Source organism: Eleutherodactylus coqui, chromosome 8, assembly GCF_035609145.1.
Source record: "Eleutherodactylus coqui strain aEleCoq1 chromosome 8, aEleCoq1.hap1, whole genome shotgun sequence".
In the NCBI taxonomy this organism is placed as follows: domain Eukaryota; kingdom Metazoa; phylum Chordata; class Amphibia; order Anura; family Eleutherodactylidae; genus Eleutherodactylus; species Eleutherodactylus coqui.
Genome location: NC_089844.1, coordinates 41,955,339 through 41,972,905, shown reverse-complemented (window position 1 = coordinate 41,972,905; position 17,567 = coordinate 41,955,339). Strand labels below are relative to the sequence as shown.

Sequence of the window (17,567 nt, the reverse complement as noted above, 5' to 3'; positions counted from 1 at the left end):
ATCTTCAATCCTAAATTGGCGCCATTTTTGCTGCCGGGTTTTTTTAGTGGATCTGCAGCAGATCTTATCCCTTGTATAGCAAGGGTTGAAATCCGCAGCACAACTAGACAAGCTGCGTTTTTCAAAAACGCTGCAGATTCATTGCAACAATTTTCAGCTTCCTGTGCAAGAGACTTTTTATACCTCCTCCACATGACTTGTACTGGAAATGCTGCGGAATTTCTATAGCAAAATCCGCCGCGGAAATTCCACAACAATTACACCAAATGTGATAGCGGCCTTAGAATGTTGCTACATTATTTAAACATACTAATTAGATTTACTGCCCCTTTAAATTGCTCAGAAGGTAATGACATCACTGCTTGTGACATCACTGATCATCACCGACTGCTGCTGCACATTCCATTGCGCCAATCGCAGTGAAGCTCTGCTGAAGAGTGGCAATGTCTAATTCCCATACTTTTGACTTTCCAGCTGTCATTTTTGACATCGGATCGGGTCTATGTAAAGCTGGACTATCCTGTGATGATGTCCCAAAATGCGTCATCAGCTCCGTGATTGGTCAACCTACGTCAAAGTTCGGTTTATTGGGATCCAACAGAAAACAGTACTATATTGGTGAAGAAGCTCAGGCCTTTAGAGGTATCTTGGCGTTGACATACCCCATCGAGCATGGCATTGTTACATCCTGGCCGGACATGGAGAAAATCTGGCATCACTTGTATAACTGTGAGCTTCACATTCAATCTAATGATAGACCAGTCTTGCTATCAGAACCTCCTCGGAACCCAACTGGCAACCGTGAAAAGATGGCAGAAGTCATGTTCGAGAGCTTCAACGTGCCAGCCATGTATGTGGCCTTACAACCCGATCTGTCTCTCTATGCCAGTGGCCGCACCTCAGGCATGGTCATGGACATTGGAGATGGCGTCACCTCCACATTTCCTATATTTGAAGGAATCCATCTGCCTCACGCTGGGAGTCGCCTTAACATTGCCGGCCAAGATATTACAGATTATTTCATGAGGCTTCTTATGGAGACCGGACTTTACTTTCACAGCAGTGCAGAGAAAGAGATTGCTAAAGAAATGAAGGAGAAGCTTTGCTATGTGGCGTTGGATGTGGAGGAGGAAATGCAAAAAGACAAGAAAGGCTGTTCAATCGAATACACTCTTCCAGATGGGAAGGTCATTGCCGTTGGCCACCAGAGGTTCCGTGCACCAGAGGCCCTATTCTCACCATCTAATAATGGAGTGGAGGCCCCAGGTATGCACACAATGATCTTTGATAGCATTCTTGGATGCGATATAGATATCCGAAGATCTCTGTACAGTAACATCCTGTTGTCCGGTGGATCTACCCTTTTCCCAGGTCTTGAGGACAGACTTTACAACGAAGTCAGAACTTTGGCACCAGAGACTGTTAAAGTTAAAATCATTGCCCCGAAGGACAGGAAATTTGCTGTGTGGATTGGAGGGTCAATCCTGACTTGCTTGGAGTCTTTCAGAGAGAAGTGGGTCACATCCAAGGATTATGAAGAATTTGGTTCAGCCGTTGTACATCATAAATATTTCTGATCCTCTGGGTTGCATGAAATCAGTTATGACCACTGATATCAAATAAAAGAAGGATATCATCTATAGTGTTTCCAGTGACTGAATCTTTCATCCAACTGCTAACATTTCATATTTCTTCTTCAATGTTTTACTGAATATGAGCAGTGCCAGCGAGATGTGTAAGAATATAACAACTATTATACTGTCCCTATGTACACGAATAAAACTACTATAATACTGCCCCCTATGTACAAGAATATAACTACTATAATACTGGCCCTATGTACAAGAATATAACTACTATAATACTGTCCCCTATGTACAAGAATATAACTACTATAATACTGCCCCCTATGTACAAGAATATAACTAATAAAATACTGCCCCCTATGTACAAGAATATAAGTACTATAATACTGCCCCCTATGTACAAGAATATAACTAATATAATACTTCCCCCCTATGTATAAGAATATAACTACTATAATACTGCTCCCTATGTACAAGAATATAACTACTATAATACTGCTCCTATGTACAAGAATATAACTACTATAATACTGCCCCCTATGTACCAGAATATAACTACTATAATACTGCCTCCTATGTACAAGAATATAACTACTATAATACTGCCCCTATGTACAAGAATATAACTGCTATAATACTGCCCCCATGTACAAGAATATAACTACTATAATACTGCCCCCTATGTACAAGGATATAACTACTATAATACTGCCCCCTATGTACAAGAATATAACTGCTATAATACTGCCTCCTATGTACAAGAATATAACTACTATAATACTGCCCCCTATGTACAGGAATATAACTACTATAATACTGCCCCCTATGTACAGGAATATAACTACTATAATACTGCCCCTATGTACAAGAATATAACTACTATAATACTGCCCCCTATGTACAAGAATATAACTACTATAATACTGCCCCCTATGTACAGGAATATAACTACTATAATACTGCCCCCTATGTACAGGAATATAACTACTATAATACTGCCCCCTATGTACAAGAATATAACTACTATAATACTGCCCCCTATGTACAAGAATATAACTACTATAATACTGCCCCCTATGTACAAGAATATAACTACTATAATACTGCCCCCTATGTACAAGAATATAACTACTATAATACTGCCCCCTATGTACAAGAATATAACTACTATAATACTGCCCCCCAAGTATAAAATTCTTAAACGTTGGTCGCGGTGTCTCATTATTCCGCTATTTACCATCATGTTTCAGGTTTATCACTTTTGTTAGGTTAATCACCGCAGAATTATTTTAGCAATTACTGGGTGGGGGAGGGGTGTTGATTGATGTCAGCTTTTAAGAGAGGACAATGGGTGTATTTAGATCTTCGCTTCATACACATACAAGTAAAGTTTGTGCTGATGATGGACAAATGTATTAAGAATAGTAGCATATGGCACCAAAGGCTGTAGACTCAAACCGAAGGCCTGTGTAGGCTTCAGCTACAGTTTTTGTCAGCTTCTGGCATATATTTTAGTAAATTTTGTGGTAAGACCCCTTCTTTTGTATAACCCCGCACACTTTTAGAAATAAATACAGCACCAGAACCAAGCTCGGGTAAGCATGATGGCCATGGCTGTATATAGGGTCAATATAGAAATTGGCACATAGAATATGCATTTCAAAGTCTGCACTGAGGTCAGGAGATATTCACTGCGCGTGGAGAAAATGTGGGTTTAGAAACACTATGGGAAAGAGTTCTTTACAGTAAGAGCAGTCAGGCTATCGAATGTCCAACAAGAAGTAATAACGACTAAAAGAACAAGAATGATTATAACTACAAATACAGCTCCAGTGAGAGGAAGATTATCAGGATAATGCTGCACCGCGACCGAGAGGAAGGAACCGCCATGTGGAGACTGAAGATACTTTGTACATGAGGGTCTTGTCAACTTTGTATCAGAGAGTCTCTGGAGAAGATTATGTGATACTATCAGCCAGGAGCAGCACAGAGCGCCACAGTAATGTGCTTGCTTGACTTCATCCCATCTCATAGTGGTTATCAGCCGCGTACAGTGTGGTCATGTGGGCACTGTAGATGTGTGAGCTTGCCACGTTACACCAGAGATCCAATCAGGCCGGGATCTTCGGCTTCAAGACCAAGAAAGAACTAAATCATCTTACTTCTTATGTGGAAGGATCTGCAATTACATTCTACTGGAGTGTACACAATATACTGTACAGTGTGGTAACAGCATGTGTACGAGCGCACAGTACACACTCATTGCACTCACTGTACCCCATGTATACTCACTGCACACTCACTGTGTTCTTACTGCACACGCACTGCACTCTAACTGTACACTATATACATTTATTGTGCATATTGCACACATGATATACACTTACTGTGTAGTGACTATGTTCTCAGAGTTAACTCGCTGCACTAACTGTACACTATGTAGTCTCATTGATCATTCCCTAAGCTTTCACTGTACCCCATGTACACGCCCTGCACTCTCACTGTATACGTACTGCACACGCATTGCACTCTTACTGTACACTATGTACATTTACTGTGCTCTCACTGTACAGTCATTGCACTCACTGTACAATATGTAGTCTCACTGTTCAATCCCTAAGCTTGCACTGCACTCCGTGTATACTCACAGCACACTATACACTTACTGTGTACTTACTTTCACTTTAAACTCAACTCCCTGCTCTCTCACTGTATATGTACTGCATATGCACCGCACTCTAACTGAACACACTATGTACATACTGTGCTCTCACTGTACAGTCATTGCACTCACTGTACACTATGTAGTCTCACTGTTCAATTCCTAAGCTTTCACTGTACCCCATGTACACTCACTGCACTCTTACTGTAATCTCACTGCGCTCTTACTGTATACATATGGCATACACACACTGCACTTTAACTGTACACTGTGTACAATTACTGCGCTCTCACTGTAAACTCACTGTGCTCTCACTGTATACTTACTGCACACGCACTGTACTCTAACTGTACCATATATACATATATTGTGTGTATTGCACACATTATACACTTACTGTGTAGTAACTATGTTCTCAGAGTACACTCACTGCACTCTTACTGTAATCTCACTGCGCTCTTACTGTATACATATGGCATACACACACTGCACTTTAACTGTACACTATATACATTTACAGTGCTCGCACTATAAACACACTGCACTCTCACTGTATACTTACTGCATATGCACTGCACTCTAACTGTACCATATATACATATATTGTGTGTATTGCACACGTTATACACTTACTGTGTAGTGACTATGTTCTCAGAGTACACTCACTGCATTTTGACTGTACACTCACTGATTTTGCTGTGTAATACATACACTCACTGCACTCTCACTTTAAACTCACTGCACTCTCAGTGTATACTATGTACACTCCCTGTATACTAACTACACACTCACTGCACTCTAACTGTACACTACATACATTTACTATGATCTCACTGGACACTATGTACACTTACTGTGCAGTCATTATGTTCTCATTGCACTCACTGAACTCTCAGTGTATACCATGTACACTCCCTGTATACTAACTACACACTCACTGCTCTCTAACTGTACACTACACACATTTACTATGATCTCACTGGACACTATGTACACTTACTGTGCAGTCATTATGTTCTCATTGCACTCACTGAACTCTCAGTGTATACCATGTACACTCCCTGTATACTAACTACACACTCACTGCTCTCTAAACTGTACACTACATACATTTACTATGACCTCACTGAACTTTATGTACACTTACAACACTTACTGTACACTCATTAGACTCTCACTGTACATTATGAACGCTCACTGTGCACAACTCTACACACTCACTGCACCTTCAGACGAACACGGTGTTCTTCCCTTATGCGGCTGTGATAATCACAGCCGCATAATGGGACAAAACGAAACCTCTGGTTTCATTGGATTTCGTGGTTTCGTTTTCACTAGCGGGATTCTCGCCCGTTAATTGTACAGGCGTTATTAACTATATGCGGGAATGATAGGGCAGGGCCTGTCTTCCCACATTTTTTTTAAACTCCTGTGCTTTGTCACAGAGTTTGAACAGCTGGCGAAGGAGAAGAAATTTCTCCCTTTCAGGCGCACCTACGCTCCATACCGATAAGTGTAGTTGCCCCTACGGCCTCACTGTAAGCTCACTTTACATTTTTTACACTCATTTCACTATTTACACACTCAGTCTACAATATGTGCAGACACGGCACCCGCAGACATGCTGCAGACTTTTAAATACACAGTCAGAACTGTTTCAGGCAGCCGTAGGCGTATTTACGCTCGTCAATACGGAGCATAGTTGTGCATAAACGAGGTTTTTTGCCGTCCGTTTAAAATCTGCACCATAGCGCGGGAGTTTGAAAAAAATAGCGGGAATATAGGGCAGGACCTATGTTTCCCGCAGTTAATACTATATAAAGGACAGGACCTATCTTTCCCGCAGTTAATACTATATAGGGCAGGACCTATCTTTCCCGCAGTTAATACTATATAGGGCAGGACCTATCTTTCCCGCAGTTAATACTATATAGGGCAGGACCTATCTTTCCCGCAGTTAATACTATATATAGGGCAGGACCTATCTTTCCCGCAGTTAATACTATATAGGGCAGGACCTATCTTTCCCGCAGTTAATACTATATAGGGCAGGACCTATGTTTCCCGCAGTTAATACTATATAGGGCAGGACCTATCTTTCCCGCAGTTAATACTACATATAGGGCAGGACCTATGTTTCCCGCAGTTAATACTATATATAGGGCAGGACCTATCTTTCCCGCAGTTAATACTACATATAGGGCAAGACCTATGTTTCCCGCAGTTAATACTATATAGGGCAGGACCTATGTTTCCCGCAGTTAATACTATATATAGGGCAGGACCTATGTTTCCCGCAGTTAATACTATATAGGGCAGGACCTATGTTTCCCGCAGTTAATACTATATAAAGGGCAGGACCTATCTTTCCCGCAGTTAATACTACATATAGGGCAGGACCTATCTTTCCCGCAGTTAATACTACATATAGGGCAGGACCTATCTTTCCCGCAGTTAATACTATATAGGGCAGGACCTATGTTTCCCACAGTTAATACTATATAAAGGGCAGGACCTATCTTTCCCGCAGTTAATACTACATATAGGGCAGGACCTATCTTTCCCGCAGTTAATACTATATAGGGCAGGACCTATGTTTCCCGCAGTTAATACTATATAAAGGGCAGGACCTATCTTTCCCGCAGTTAATACTACATATAGGGCAGGACCTATCTTTCCCGCAGTTAATACTATATAGGGCAGGACCTATCTTTCCCGCAGTTAATACTATATAAAGGGCAGGACCTATCTTTCCCGCAGTTAATACTACATATAGGGCAGGACCTATGTTTCCCGCAGTTAATACTATATATAGGGCAGGACCTATCTTTCCCGCAGTTAATACTACATATAGGGCAGGACCTATGTTTCCCGCAGTTAATACTATATAGGGCAGGACCTATGTTTCCCGCAGTTAATACTATATATAGGGCAGGACCTATGTTTCCCGCAGTTAATACTATATAGGGCAGGACCTATGTTTCCCGCAGTTAATACTATATAAAGGGCAGGACCTATCTTTCCCGCAGTTAATACTACATATAGGGCAGGACCTATCTTTCCCGCAGTTAATACTACATATAGGGCAGGACCTATCTTTCCCGCAGTTAATACTATATAGGGCAGGACCTATGTTTCCCACAGTTAATACTATATAAAGGGCAGGACCTATCTTTCCCGCAGTTAATACTACATATAGGGCAGGACCTATCTTTCCCGCAGTTAATACTATATAGGGCAGGACCTATCTTTCCCGCAGTTAATACTATATAAAGGGCAGGACCTATCTTTCCCGCAGTTAATACTACATATAGGGCAGGACCTATCTTTCCCGCAGTTAATACTATATAGGGCAGGACCTATCTTTCCCGCAGTTAAGGGCGAGCACCCACTGGCGTTTGCGTTTTCCGCGGTTTTCCGCGCGCTTTTCGCGGCGTTTTTCGCGGCGTTTTCGCGGCGTTTTCGCGGCTTTTCCATTAATTTCAATGGAGAAAAATAAGGACACATATGCAACTGACAGTTCCTATGTTAAAAACGCAAACGCAACGCAAAAAAAACGCCAGTGGACAGGAACACATGTTATCTCTATGCCTGTGCAGGAAAAACGCAAAACGCAAAACGCAGGTAAAAAAACGCCAGTGGGTGCTCGCCCTAATACTATATAAAGGGCAGGACCTATCTTTCCCGCAGTTAATACTACATATAGGGCAGGACTAGAGATGAGCGAACGTGCTCGGCCCCGCCCCTTTTTCGCCAGAGTACCGCGATTTTCGAGTACTTCCGTACTCGGGCAAAAAAATTCGGGGGGCGCCGTGGCGGTGCGGGGGGTTGCGGCGGGGAGTGGGGGGGAGAGGGAGAGAGAGAGGGCTCCCCCCTGTTCCCCGCTGCTACCCCCCGCACCGCCGCGCCTCTCCCCGCCCCCCGGCGCCCCCCGAATCTTTACGCGCGAGTACTGAAGAACTCGAAAATGGCGGTACTCGGGTGGCGTAAGTACTCATTACGAGTACGTTCGCTCATCTCTAGGCAGGACCTATCTTTCCTGCAGTTAATACTATATATAGACCAGGACTTATCTTTCCCGCAGTTATTACTATATAAAGGGCAGGACCAATCTTTCCTGCAGTTAAGGGCACCCAGCCACTGGCGTTTGCGATTTTCGTGCGTGAAAAACACAGCATTTTCCGTGGCGTTTTTTTCAGGGCATTTTCACGGCTTTTTCGCACCTTTTCCGTTAATTTCCATTGACATTCATGGGTGCATTAAGAGAAAAATAAGGACACATATGCAACTGACAGTTCCTGTGTTAAAAATTGCAACGGACCGAAAAAAAAAACGCCAGTGGACAGGAGCACATTCAATACTAATTGCTCTTGAGAAAAAACGCAAAGGAAAAAAAATCGCCAGTGGGTGGGCGCCCTAATACTATATATATATAGGGCAGGACCAATCTTTCCTGCAGTTAATACTATATATAGGGCAGGACCTATCTTTCCCGCAGTTAATACTATATATAGAGCAGGACCTATCTTTCCCGCTGTTAATACTATATATAGGGCAGGACCTATCTTTCAAGCAGTTAATACTACATATAGGGCAGGACCTTTCCCACAGTTGATACTATATATAGGGCAGGACCTTTCCCGCAGTTGATACTATATATAGGGCAGGACCTATCTTTCCCGCAGTTAATACTATATAAAGGGCAGGACCTATCTTTCCTGCAGTTATTACTATATATAGGGCAGGACCTACCTTTCCCGCAGTTGATACTATATATAGGGCAGGACCTATCTTTCCCGCAGTTAATACTATATAAAGGGCAGGACCTATCTTTCCTGCAGTTATTACTATATATAGGGCAGGACCTATCTTTCCCGCAGTTGATACTATATATAGGGCAGGACCTATCTTTCCCGCAGTTAATACTATATATAGGGCAGGACCTATCTTTCCTGCAGTTATTACTATATATAGGGCAGGTTTCGTTTTGTCCTGTTATGCAGCCGTGATTATCACAGACGAATAAGGGGAAAATCACATTTGTCTGAAACCGCCGTCATGAGCCAATCAGCTGCACATATACAACCACTCATACTCACATAATACTAATCTAACACTTAATGTATGTGTGAGACAAATGATGAGGCAATCCATAATGTACTGAAAATAAGTTCACACTGAAGTTCTGAGTTCTGCGCTCTACCTGCATTGTAATATGTGCCAAGCTCTTTCTATACCGCAGGTCACGGGCATACCAGTGATGTCATCACCCGAGAGTGCGCCACATGTCACCTCGTTGATTTTAATGAGGTTTAAAAAAAACCCAAAAAACCAAAAAGTAAATGGAAAGGCTTCCGTTTGCTTACATTTCATCAGTTTTCCGTTTTTTTGGATGGGAAAAAAATAGCGCAGTTGCATCTTCCGGGGAGCAGGCCCTTAGATGAGGAGAAAGCGGGGTAAAGAAATAGCAACCTGTCACGGGGCTGGCTAAGAACCCGACCTCGTTACTAACCAGGGGAGATCACGTTTAGTAACCTGGGTTACTTTAAGTTCCTGTTTTGTCCCCATGACACCAATGTTCCTAAATCCACGGCGGATTACCCAGCTTGAAGAAACAGTAGTCCACACACAGAAAGTACTTTTTCAACAAGAAACGGGAACGTGCAGTCTTGTTTTTTTAACTTCAACTTCTCTTTCTCATATAATAAGGAAAAACTTGTTCGTAGTCACTAACAGTAGTAGGTTGTTATTAGTAGGCTTTAGAGATGAGTGAGTATACTCACTAAGCACATTACTCGAGCGAGTAGTGCCTTAGCCAAGTATCTCCCCGCTCGTCTCTAAAGATTCAGGGGCCGGCGCAGGTGACAGGTGAGTTGCGGTGGGGAGCGGGGGGGGGGGGGGGGGAGAGATCTCCCCTCCGTTCCTCCCCGCTCTCCCCCGCCCCCAAATGTTTAGAGACGAGCGGGGAGGTACTCGGCTAAGGCACTACTCGCTCAAATAATGTGCCTTAGTGAGTATACTCGCTCATCTCTAGTTATTATTAGTAGGCTTACATCTCTCGCCTTCTTCCCACCTCTCGTACAGTTCGGGCTTCCCAAGGGATACGTATCCACAGTCACATTTATCTGTTGGATCTCTCTCTTGGACGAAACTGTCTCAACTGGTCGGATTCCAAAACACTTTCACACTTGTGGCTACCATCAGGCGGGCACTCGCTCCTCTCGCATAACTTGCGGTTCTGTTATAGGGACATGTGGTTCTTGCACTCTCACACCCACACGTTCTCAGCATGTCCTGGGTTCCAAAAGCCTGAAAGGGCAAGCTTTGTATAGGGAGAGACTCTGACCTGGCTGACCCCCGGCAGGAGCAGCAGCCCATCTCTCCTCCATTTCTATGACTCAACCTTCTCTTTCCTCAAACTCCAACTCACAACCTCCCCGACTGCCACCGGACCCACAAGTCACTCAGGTGCACATCCACCAATACCTGACTAGACAAAACCGATACTATTCCAGACATCCCCAGACATTAACCCTTACATGCCTGGAGGTGTTAATACACATAACACTGACTCATACAACACTCTTGACAATGACACAAGACATACATAAAGCATGCATTCTAAAGTGCTGGAAGGGACCCCGAACTCTGAGCCAACTCTGAGGCACTACACAGTCTGCAGCATTATCTGTCCGTCCAAAAAAACAGAAACCTGACGGTATGGAAGCAAGCAGCGGCGTTTGCTTTCCGTTTTTTTGAAACGTCTTTAAAAAAAACAACAAAAAAAACACTTTTCCAGTTTTATTTCAGTTTCTCTCCTCCAAAAATGGAGCAAAGAGACGGAAACCCTGAACTGACCCCGACGCAGGTGTGAAAGCGGCTACGCGGCTGAAATCCAGAGACTTGTCAGGGCTCAGATAAGTAATCCGTGCACTGTGTCTGACTCCAGATTACTGATGATAAGTGCGGCTTACCGGGCCGGAGTACAAACGCTCGCACCTTCTCCGATGGAGAAAGGAGAGGATAATGCGGCCACATCAGGAGAGCAACAACATCCGTGTGCCAGGGACAGACATGGCGGCCGGTGACTCTTACGTTTTATGCAGGCACTGAGCTGCAGTATGGCCTCCAACCCCCAGGTGGAGCTCCAAAGACGAAAGAACTGACAGCCAATCTGTTTGAAATGAGTTGTCAATTCCCTTCCCCCACACAGAGGTAGAAGGCGCCAGCAGGCAGCAATCCTTACAGGTTAAAGTGGTCACAGCACTCTAAAACCGCTTTCATAGAAAATTGCGCAAGATGTGTGTGTTAGGAAACGCGCGAATCTCGCATGAATATGAAACCCATTCTTTTTAATGAGGTCATATACATGAGCGTTTTTTTTCCCCCGCATTGCACGGCATGTCTCATCTTTTGGTGTTCCCTCCGGACGCATCACCCATTGTTTGTAATGGGGCCAGCAAAAGTATCACACGGCGTGCAAGGTGCGATGAAACGCTTGCCGATCCTGTTAGCCATGCCGGAGGATCGCTACTTACCTTAAGTGATGCGAGGCGTTATTGCCTGAAAAACACCTTGAATTCATGGGGAAATCGCACACTGGCGAGCGCGATATCAGGCCGAGTTTCAGGGCCCAATAACAGACTCGCCCGTGTGATATTAGCCCAAGGCCTTATTCACACAAGTCGAAAATTGCGACCGTGTGACGCATTGGCTTCCAATGCATTCATTCACATGAGTGATTTTTGGGATGCGTAAAAAAATCCCACATCGGCGACTGTTTTCGTTCGCTGCATCAATAGATAGGTCTTGACCTATCTTTTACCGAAAAACACTGGAAGCTCCCATAGATTCCTATGGGAGCTGAAAAAAGGGGAGGGCGAGGGAATTTACCTGAGTCCGGCGCTTGCGAAAGAAGACAGCTATTAAAGCTATTAGAAGTATTCTGAGGATTTCTGCCGACCGACGGAATTCCGCGCTGCAGTGTATTTTTTTCCGTGATATGTCCGTGTGTATTTCCGAGAAAACGCTAATTGAGCTCGGGACTCGATCACGGCTATTCTTCAATAATGTGATTATACGGCGCGTGCGGGCGTCTGTAAAATGCATATGCTTGTGTGAATGAGGCCTAAGGGTAACTTTACACGAGGTGATTGTTGGGCACTTAACCACCTGACAGCCGTCTCAGCGACTATCACACATAGTCATTAGGTGAATGGTGGTGGCGGAGCGCCAGGGGGCTCTTCCAGACCACCACCTGCATTCGTAGGTGAACGCCTGCCGGTTTATACTGAGTTTATCACTGTGATTGATTGCTATGGGCACCAAAGATGAGGGCAGAGAAGTTTAATAGCAAACCGCACCTCGTCAGGATAGGATGTACATACACTCATTGTCAAAAAATGCCAGGCGCCTAGAAGAATTTGTTATTTCACTGCACAATTCAGCATGCAGTTCCATCTTAGGCAGATCTGTAAATGCTGAGACTTGTGGTGTGATTGGATGAACGGTCTGGTGGTGTGATCAGCATGCTTCACAAAGACCGCTATCTCGGTAGAAGCGTTGCATGCATTTTTATGGAGTAAAATAAAGTCTACAACATTTTTCTACAAATATCTTCTCGTGGATTGAGCTCCTGAGTGCTGCACCTACTTGCTTGTTTCGATTGAATATGGACGGCCGAAGGATCTGAGGCCTGATATAAGGACCATGCACCACTACTGATCACTTCCCCACAGTGTGGGTTCATTTGGAGTGCAGCTGACAACGCTTTTTTGCTGTACGTAGATGAGCGGTCTTGTCACCTGAGGCCCTAAAAGTGGTTCCCCCCTTGGCCTATAAGAGGCTCTCGGAGGCCCCTTGTGTGTAGTGACCTCTTCTTCCGCTTGTGTGGAGCTTGTTGACCACTAGACGCCTCTACGACGCAGAGAAGAGATTTCACCCCGTTACCAGAGTCTGAGAAGGGCGCATTATTGGGATGTGAGAAGCTGGATGGTCGTATCGATGAATTGTCCCTCATCGGGCCGTTCTGAAGAGACTGTCAGGAGGTGTTGGGACCAGTAGATGTGTGAGGGCACACAAGGTGACCGGGCTCAGGCCCCCCTGACAGATGACCAGTAGACAGGAGTGTCTGAACAGATTGTTGGGGGGTGTTGGGACCAGTGGATGTTTGAGAGCACATAAGGTGACCGGGCTCAGGATGAGACAGACCACCAGTAGAGAGGAGCGTCTGACAAGCACCAGCAGCTCCAACTGTTTAATTGTCTGCCATCGTTACAGTATCCCGTGACTGTTGGAACCATTTCCAGGCCAAACAGGGTACTAGATCCTCCATGCCCCCTGTATCACATCTTGTATCCAAGCTAGAGGCGGTACAACAGGGTACTAGAGCCTCCATGCCCACCCATATGACATCTTGTATCCAAGCTAGAGGCTGTACAACAGGGTACTAGAGTCTGCATGCCCACCCATATCACATCTTGTATCCCAGCTAGAGGCAGCCCAACAGGGTACTAGAGCCTCCATGCCCACCCATATGACATCTTGTATCCAAGCTAGAGGCTGTACAACAGGGTACTAGAGTCTCCATGCCCCCCTTATCACATCTTGTATCCAAGCTAGAGAGGATCCAATAGGGTACTAGAGCCTCCATGCCCCCCGTATCACATCTTGTATCCAAGCTAGAGGCGGTCCAACAGGGTACTAGAGCCTCCATGCCCCCCTGTATCACATCTTGTATCCAAGCTAAAGGCGGTACAACAGGGTAGTAGAGTTTCCATAGCTCCCGTATCACATCTTGTTTCCAAGCTAGAGGTAATACAACAGAGTACTAGAGCCTCTATGCCCACCGTATCACATCTTGTATCCAAGCTAGAGGAGGTACAACAGGGTACTATAGCTTCCATGCTGCAAATCAGGTTGTATCACATCTAGCCCACCTGTATCACATCTAGCAGTATGGAGAGGTTGTCACCCAGCACCAAATGTCAACTCTTTGTGTAGTGGCTCGGAGTTAACGGGGCACTTCCATAATGTATGAATGCATTTGTCTCATGCCTATGTGTTATCAGTGTCTTTCATGTTGCATGAATATGATGTGTATTGCACTTCTGCAGCACTGAATGAGTTAACCGTCTGGTATGTGAGATGTCTGGAAAATGTATCTTGTTGTTTGTCACATGATTGTGCTATTTATATGTGTTTTTGAAGGGTTCTTCCGTTCCGGACTTGTAAGCGTGAGGAGTGTTGGTGGAGCTGCAAGTAATCCCCACAGACACCTTCAGGTCTGTGTGGGCTGAGATGGAAGAGACTGCGAGATAACCTCAGCCTTCCCTGGCTCCTTTGCCAAGGAGATGCCAGTGGTGTTCTAACCCACTGATGAACGGAGAGAAAGTGGAACCGTCATCGCAGTGTGGAGTGCCTGCCGAATGTAAGTGCCAACCGGTAGAGAGCTGGCGAGTGTAAAGGAGTTGCTACCGGGAACAGAACCCTGCAGATAACTAGGACTGTAGATTCTTCTGTCAACCCGTGATTTTCTCTCCGTCGCACCACTTTGTGATGTCTGCACCATTTTTCTGCTGGTGTGAGTTAAATGCTTGTAACTGGACTGTAAATAGTTTTCTACAGGCAAAGGAGCTCTACCGACTGTTCCCGGCTTTGCTATTTAAACGTTCTCTGTGAGTGTGGACCATTTATTTCACCATTCGGATTCACCCCAGAGGAAGGAACGGTGGCGTTACAACAGACTGCTAAGGTAAACCACATATTGTGTTACCCCTTTGCAAAGCCTGCCCCCGGTTACTTGGATGAGTCCCATGCTAACCTCAGGGCGCGAGACGGTAGAGCCCCATGACAAGGCCCAAACTCTACCTGGGCCTGCTCCTCGGATGCTTAATATGGACTTATGCAGCCAGTAGCGAACCATTATATATCCAGGCAGATTTGATATTCAAGAGGCGAAAGCCCTGCGGGACTGGTAATGACGGCCATATTGCTCATCACCCAGCTTTCCCTAAAAAACTAAGGAATGAATGAGGACGCCTGAAGGAGTTGCATTATTGAGGGTCTCAGGTTAGAACGAACCCCCCCCCCTTCCCCCAATAATCACCCACAGAATGTATGTAGCAGATGCCTGATAATCGGGTGGTGGAGGGTTATCTTGGCCCCAGGTGGAGACCTGGATGTTCATATTCCCAATGATTTCCATTGATCTACTTAGTGCTGATCTGCGTGCCGTGGTGCCTGGGGGGTGGGGGCTGGCTGTCTTTAAAAGGCGAATTACCACTTGGAGAGCTGCGGCCGCCACGAGGAGAGATTAGACGCCATGGCCATGTTTAGCTCAGAAGAAAAAGGAGATTAAGGAAAGCTATCATAGCAGTGTTTAGGATCCTAAAGAGGATAGAGAGCGACACAAAGCAGAGCGGCGCATCTATTGAACCGGCTGATATCTCGTCAATGCAGAGGGCAGGCGCTGAGCCGGGATAGATAGGAACAGGGAGAATTAAATGGATTACAGGGTCCTCATGGAGCCAGTGTAGAGCAATGCATGATGGGTCCTCGTTTTGTGTAACGCAGCTCTGACTCGTAGTAAACAGGAGGACACCAGCTGTCATTGTCCAGCGTGCAGCGGGCTGGCCGGCAAAGATTAGGGCACCTGTACAACGCCCAATCACAGCTCAACCTGTGCAGACTTCTGCGACCAATTTCTATTATTGCTCCAATGCATCTAAAATAGAACAACGGAGCAGCTTTGTAAATAGGCTTGGTTAAAAATCTTCTACTGTTTGACGTATACAGCTCCTATGCAGACTTATGTCTCACTGTCGGCAAATAAGCCCTGTGTCATACACTGATGTGCCAAAAGTCATGGGATATCAGTATGTAAGTAGATGATTAAGTGGCGTTACCGCAGGTGACACTCGGGAACGCCTGCACCTGTATAAGTTGTGAGGCGTTATATGGTGAGTGATGGTGAACACCGGCCAGTGTGCTCATGGTAAGGGGCTGTGAATTATCGGAGTTGGAACGATGCGTTATAGTGGGCGCCAGATGGCTGGACATTCCATTTCCAAAGTTGTGTGGGCATTTAACATTCCTTGATCCACAGTGTCATGTGTACCTGGAGTACATCATAGAAGGCATGACCATCTACAGAGGACGGCGCAGCGGCTGCCCACGGGTGCTTAATGATCACAACTGGCAACGTCAGGCTAGAATGGTCTGTGCAAATAGACAGGTGACCCTAGAAAACACATCCATAATCAATGCAGGAGACCCCACACGTATAACCCTCAGGTCAGTGCAGCGTTCTGTACCTTACATAGGAGCAGAAGACCTTCCAGATGCCTCTGTTACCCCCACAACCCCGGACACAGAGCCGCACTTGGACATGTGAGCTTGCCTTCTAGACCCTAGAGGACTGGGAAGATGTGACTGACCGATGCTCAATATGTTTCACTGCTTGGTGACCATTTGCAGCCCACCAATTGTTTCAGGGTGATGGTGGGGTTCATGTGTGGTGCAGACCCCATAAAGCCATTGAACCAGTTATCAACTAGCCACGGTACAGGTAGGTGATGGTTCCACACCGGTGTTGGGTGTTCTCATGGCATGGGTTGGGTCTACTAGTCCACCTAAACATATCACTGACCGATGTCCACTATGTATCACTGCTTGGTGACCATTTGCAGCCCATCATAAAGCTCATGTACTCATATCATTATGAGATATTCCAGCAGGATAATGCACCGTCCCGTCGGGCCCAAGTTGTCCGGAATAGCTTTGAGGAGCCTTCTGGAGAGTCCCTACGGTCTGCACATTCACCTGACATTAGCCCAATTGAGCATATATGGGATGTGGTGGAGAGGCCCAATCGCACTCAAGATCCTGGATCTACAAAACCCCCAGAACTATGGGTGGTTAACCAGACGGCCCAACATCCCTCTAGACAACTTCTGTCCACTTATGGAATTGATGCCAGGAACTTCGCCGGGGTTAGAGGGGGTCCTAGATGATATTAGTCCCTTTCCCATGACTTTTGGTACCTCAGCGCAGTCTGACCCTGCAGTATTCACTTCCATCTGCCTCCACTTTTACAGTCTGCAGATTATGAAGAAGGGGAGGCTGGGGGAGAGGGGTAACACCGGACTGTGGCTTCAGACTATTTATAGCTATTTATTTATAGCTTGTAGCCATGGAAACCTATAGGTCTGCATAGGAGCTGTATGCACACAACTATTTGTAAAGTTATTTCCTTGTTCTAGATACACCGGCTGGTGCGGAAGCACAACAGTCTCATCTGCTGCACTGGTGCCAGAGCC

The 17,567-nt window shown here is 45.3% G+C and overlaps 1 protein-coding gene and 1 pseudogene across 1 annotated transcript in view; one reads left to right on the top strand and one right to left on the bottom strand.

Annotated features, from left to right (window-relative positions):
• MARCHF4 (membrane associated ring-CH-type finger 4) overlaps nucleotides 1–17,567 on the bottom strand; it is a 94,527-nt gene that overhangs the window by 60,677 nt on the left and 16,283 nt on the right. The gene's annotated exons all lie outside the window — the stretch shown is intronic.
• LOC136577469 (actin, cytoplasmic 1 pseudogene) lies at nucleotides 444–1,577 on the top strand (annotated as a pseudogene).